Source organism: Fukomys damarensis, unplaced genomic scaffold, assembly GCF_012274545.1.
Source record: "Fukomys damarensis isolate Sample0158 unplaced genomic scaffold, DMR_v1.0_HiC HiC_scaffold_39, whole genome shotgun sequence".
NCBI lineage: Eukaryota > Metazoa > Chordata > Mammalia > Rodentia > Bathyergidae > Fukomys > Fukomys damarensis.
This window is the reverse complement of record NW_022900951.1, coordinates 68,570,495-68,576,539: the sequence shown is the minus strand read 5'-3', so window position 1 is coordinate 68,576,539 and position 6,045 is coordinate 68,570,495. Positions and strand designations below refer to the sequence as shown.

General features: G+C 37.0%; 1 pseudogene; it reads left to right on the top strand.

The window, feature by feature from the left end:
• The first annotated feature begins 2,193 nt into the window (after positions 1-2,193).
• On the top strand, positions 2,194-2,738 carry LOC109117801 (annotated as a pseudogene).
• Positions 2,739-6,045: the final 3,307 nt, after the last annotated feature.

Genomic DNA, 6,045 nt, shown 5'->3' with positions numbered 1-6,045 from the left:
TGAATTGAGGCCATTAACATTGATGGTTATAATTGATATGTATGTTATTGTCCTGTTGTTGGCTCTTTTTAATTTTTCCCCCTCTCCCTTTAGTTTCTTGACTTGCTTAATTGATTTGCTCACCTGGGCCTCATGGTGTTTTGACCTTCATTGTCTTTTTCTAGTATATTGCTTAGAATTTTTTGGAGTGCTGATTTGGTATTCATGAAGTTTCTTGGGTGTTATCATGGATGTATCTCATTTCCCCACCATTTAAAAAGATAGTTTTGCAGGATATTTTATTCTACATTGGAGGTTGTTTTCATTTAGGCTTGAAAGACTTCTATCTAGGCTATCTTTGACTTGAGGTTTTCTGTTGAAAAATCTGCAATTATTCTGATGAGCTTTCCTTTGCATATGATTTGTTTCTTTTCTCTAGCTGCTTGCAGTATTTTGTTCTTCTGTTGGGTTTCCCTGGTCTTGACTTTTATATATCTAGGTGTAGAGTTTTTTTTTTCTTTATCATGGCTAGTTGGAGTCCTATATACCTCACTTATCTGTATGTTAAATTCTCTTGCTCTGTTTAGGCAGTTTTCTGTAATTAAGTCTGTGAACAGATATTTTATGTCACCCCCATAAAGCTGGGCAGTCCTCACCAGTCTGCTCTGATGGAGGCCCTGAGTGCTGGGAGTTGGCGAAGCAGCCTAGCTCCCTACCTTGGCTGGACAGTCCTCACTGGTCTGCTCTGTTTGAGGCCCAGGGTCCTGGGAGTTCCTGTCTGCATTTTAAATACAGATTTAGTTTGTGCGTTTAGTTTAATTTACGTTGTATGACAGGAAAGAATGAAACCGTTGAGATAGAAAAAAAAATTAGGTTAGAGAATAAGATAGGTAGTGAATGAAACAATTCTGCTGTTAGTTTTAATTACAGTAATTTAATCATAGTAATTGGTGCCATAGAAAATGGTATCAGTATGTGGTAACCAAAGTAGTTAATTCTCATAAAAAGTGGAGAAAAGTACCTAGATTTCAGAGAATAATTTTTTATCTATATAGCCCAAAAGCCACTTCAGTACAACAATCACAGTATTTTATAATTGTTCTATCTCCACTGAACACAGGGTAACTTAGAAAATTTATCATGTAAAAAACTTTTCTCTTTTTTAAGGTTCTGTTTGAAGAAAAGATCTGACTTACAGGTAACAGGACATCCACTAACCTACTCCCAACAACCATCAGGAATGATATATTAAAAATCTGTCACAAATGGGCCTGGGATTTAGTTCAGTGGTTCTAGAACCTGTCTTGCAAGCACAAGGACCCAAGTTTGATCTCTGGTACAAAAAAAATCTGTCACAAATAGGTATCCTATATTAAGATAAGTGCACTTAATTTGTCACATTTATTCTGTGGTTCTTGTGGAGGCAGGTGGCCATACAGCCATGGAGTCCTCAGTCCTGAGAAAATTTTAACTGTGAAAATGAAATATAGCTAATTGAGATAGGCAAAGTGTAAACCATAAAACATAGCCAAATATTTATCCTCTAAGCTCTAAAGCTGTCTATGGTTCTATGTTGCAGTTTACGTCCATGGCATGGCATAAAAGGATGAAATATTATTTAAAGATTATTTGAGTTGATGTCAAATCTATACTTTAAGAGGGCCCAGAAGTGCTGCCATTAACCAAGACCTCTCAGAGTGAGAAAGTCTCAAAGGACAGCCCCAAACTGAAGCCTTTGTAACTTTTTGTTGATAGAAACAGGAAGCAAGGATTAAAAAAATAAGGGCATCTGGACAGGAACTAGTAGATAACAAGGGAAAGTCAGGTTGGTCTGTTAAATGACTGGCCTTGGGATGAATCTAAATGGTACATCAGAATATGGAGAGGACAAAGCCCTGAGCATTAATTACTAAGGCAACCCATCTTGATCCTATATGGATTTGTGTCCTTGTAGGCTCTCTTTTAATTTCTAATCATGCATTGCAGGAGGTTTTGGGTTTGTGGCTCCAAAAGTCCCTTATCTTTAAATATTTATCTCATATATACCTCCACCAAATGCTCCCACATTTCTATATGTGAAAGGCAGTGTGGGTACATTTGAAACATGCATTTGCAATATGACTTCATAGTAAAATGTGAGAACAGGCACACTTCTGAAGTAACTTTACTTCTGAAGTACTTCAGGATGAGGTAATTCCAATATCATCTGCAAAAATGTTGAAGATGGAGAACAAGCTGACACAGCAGGCTGAAGCATCAGGGACTGTGATGCTCCTGATCATACTGATTACAGGTAAACCAGGACTTGGAAAAATCACATTAGGTAAAGAAATTGCATCCATTTGAAGACTGAAATCCATTAATGTGGGTGATGTAGCTTGAGAAGGGACATTATAAAATGGCTATGATGAAGAGTATGAGTGTCCCATTTTGGATGAAGAAAAAGTGGTTAATGAGCTAGAGAAACTGTAACAAAGTTACAGTTGAATATCATGGTTGTGATTTCTTTCCTGAACTGTGGTTTCATGCAGTTTGTTGTTGTTGTTGTTGTTGTTAAGAACAGGTAACAGCACATTGTACAAAAGACTTGAAACAAGGGGTTATAATGGATAGAAACTAGGAGATAATATTGAGTGTGAAATTTTTCAAATTCTTTATGAAGAGGCCATGCTATCAAACAAGAAAGATATTGTGCAGGCAACATTACTGAAGAGCTAGGGGAATACATAAAGCAGACTTTAAGATGGATTGAGCAGTAAGCCAAAGGTCAGAACTCATAACTGTTCACTTGGTGATGCCTGTCTGGCCACCTTGTAGCCAACACCCCCAAGTATCTGAAAAAACAAAAACTACATAGAACCAGAGTTCACCATACCATCCGTAAGTGTGCACACATCCCAGGTAACAGCTGTGTGGACCAGAGTGCACAGCTGCAGGCAGATTCTAGCCAGAGCCCTGCCCTGACTCCAGAGGTGTGGGCATACATGCCCAAGTGGTGGCCTGCCTAGAAAAAATCTTCACAGACATGCAAGCTTCATCCAGGTTTCCACCATACCATTGGCCACAGCCAAGGGCCAACTGGAAAAGAACTACACAAATGCACAAGGAACAGCCAGAGGCTCACCCTGATACCATTTATAAGTACCTGGAGACCCTAGCCAGAAGCCTATGCAGACAATAGGAACAGGGATACACAGCCCCCAGCCAAATGCTCCCCCAGACAACAGCTACATAGGGACTCTAGTGAGAAGACACCTGAATACCATCCCAAATGTGCACAGGCCCCAGTCAGAAGGCCACCCAGACAACAGGTCAGCTCAGGGATATAGAAGGCCATCATTGTAAACCCAGGAATTGGTGTACTGGGGAATGCCAAAGTAAAGCTGCTTGATGGCTTAATGAGAATTAAAGACAACTGGGTGAGCAAAAATTGCCTCAACAAAGGCACAGCAGGGTACATCTGTTGAAATGAGAAGACACAGAAATAAGTCTTAAAACCAGACTTCCAGATCAACTAAAGTAACCCTAAAGGGCAACAAGATGGAACAATGTAATACTCAACAATCTGGACTCCCTGAAAAGGCAAGAAAAGAGGACCTGGAAAAAATGAAATCAGAAATAATTTCTTAGTAACAGCACAGTTCATGCCCATAGTAAAAAGTATAATTAATAAATTTAGAGCAGAACAGATAAAAAATTAGATGAGCTGTGAAACATGATAGAATTCTAACCTAGGAAACAAATGGAATCCATAAAATGGATGCAAGCAGATTTCCAGAAGGCTTAAAACTCCATTGAAAGTTTATGCAGTAGAATAAGCCATTGCAAGGGCAGAATTTCAGATACAGAAAATAGGATTGCAATTAGTGACCAGGAAAAGAAAATTTTCTTAAAAATAGGAAGGAACCAAGAGAAATCAATCCAGCAGCTGCTAGACAATTCAAAGATGAATAGCATAAGACTGATCAGAGTCAAGGAAGAAACAGGAGAGTGTGTAGACTACATAATAAAAACTTTTCACAGAAGTAGTGGCAGAAAACTTCCAAAATAGGGGAAAATAATTTGACCTACAGATAAGTGAGGCTTATATTATGCCAACCAGCTGTGATTATATGTGTGTATATACATACATATAATAGTTAAGATTCCAGAAACTCAACAGAATTCTACAAGAATTTAGAGAAAAGAAACAAATCATATATGAAGGAAAGTCCATCAGAATCACAGCAGACTTCTCAACAAAACTCCACATGGCAAGAAGAGTGTGGAGTGATGTATTTCAAGCCATAAAGGAAAACAACCTCCACCCAGATTGATGTACTCTGAAAAACTATATTTTATAATTGATGAAATAAGATATTCATGACAAAGGGCACATTAAGAACTTCATGAATACTAAACTAGCCCTCCAAAAATAATTTAAATATTATCCTAGGAAAAGACAATGAGGATCACAACCCCAGGAAGCCCAGCAGAAAGAATCCATCATGCACAACAAGAAGTTAAATGCAAAGGGGTAGAATCCAACAACAAAAAAAAAATCACAAGAAGGATAAGTCAATACATATCTGTTATAACCATCAATGTTAATGGTCTCAATTCACCAATCAAGAGAAGTAAACTTAGATAATGGGTCCAGAAGCAGGATCTAACAATAGGCTGCATATAAGAAATACACTGAATTCAAAAAGAAACTAATAGACTTAAAGTTAAAGGGTGGAAAACAATACCCCATGTGACAGGAACCCCCTAAAAAGCAAGAGTGCCTAACTTCTTTGCAGCCAAAATAGATTTCAAACCAACACTGATTAAAAGAGACAAAGAAGGACAACACAGATTTTTATAGGAAACAATCCAAGAGGAAGAGATGAAAATCAAAAATATATATGCATCAAACACTAGTGTGCCCAACTATATAAAACTAATACTAATGGACATGAAAAATCATATAAACACTAATACAATGGAAGTGGGGACCTCAATAACCCACTGTCACAAGTAGATAGATCAACCTGACAGAAAATTAACTGTGAACCTATACAGCTCAATAAAACTCTTGAACAAATGAACTTAACAGATGTTTATAGAAGGTACAACCACACAAAATCAGAATACACATTCTCTTCAGTTGCACATGGATTTCTCTCTAAAATAAAGCACATTCTCTCTCTTGAAACATGTTTAATTAAGTGCAAATTAATGTAATTTATTCCCTGTATATTATTAGATCATAGTGTGATGAGATTAGTAATCAGTAACAAAAGAAACCAGCAGAATTTCATAAACACACTGAGGAACAACACACACCAGAGTAACCAACATGTCAAAGAGGAAATTACAGAAGGAATCAGACACTTCCTACAATTAAATGACTGACAATACAACATAATGGGTGAAAGCAGTCTTAAGAGGCAAATTCACAGTAGTGAATATTCATATTAGAAAAACAGAGTGAGCTCAATTATACAACTTGATACTGAAACTCAACTTTCTAGGAAAACAAGAGCAGGACAAACTCGAAACTCATACAAAGGAAGAAATTATAAACATCAGGGAAGAAATAGTTCAATGGCGCCTAAGACAACAATAGAAAAAACCCCAAGGAAGATGAGAATTGCTTCTTCTAAAGAACAAATAAGATTGACAAACTCTTAACCAACCTTATTTAAAAAAGAAAGAAAAGGCAAAAATCAATGCAATTAGTAATGGAAAGGGTGAAATTACAATGGACCCAGCAGAAATCAAGAGGATCATCAATACCTACTTCGATAATTTTATGGCAATAAGATGGAAAATACAGAAAACATGGACAGATTTCTAGATATATATGAATTACCAAATTTGAATGAAGATAACCTCAAAATTCTAAACAACCCAATATCAATCAATGCAACTGAAAACATAATTAAAAACTCACTAAGAAAATCCCAGTCCTTGGGCCGGGGATTTAGCTCAGTGATTCGGTGGCCTGCCTTGCAAGCGCAAGGACCCGAGTTCAATCCCAGGTACAAAAAAAAAAAAAAAAAAAAAGAAAAAAAAAAAAAAAAAAAAAAACCAGGCCCTTCA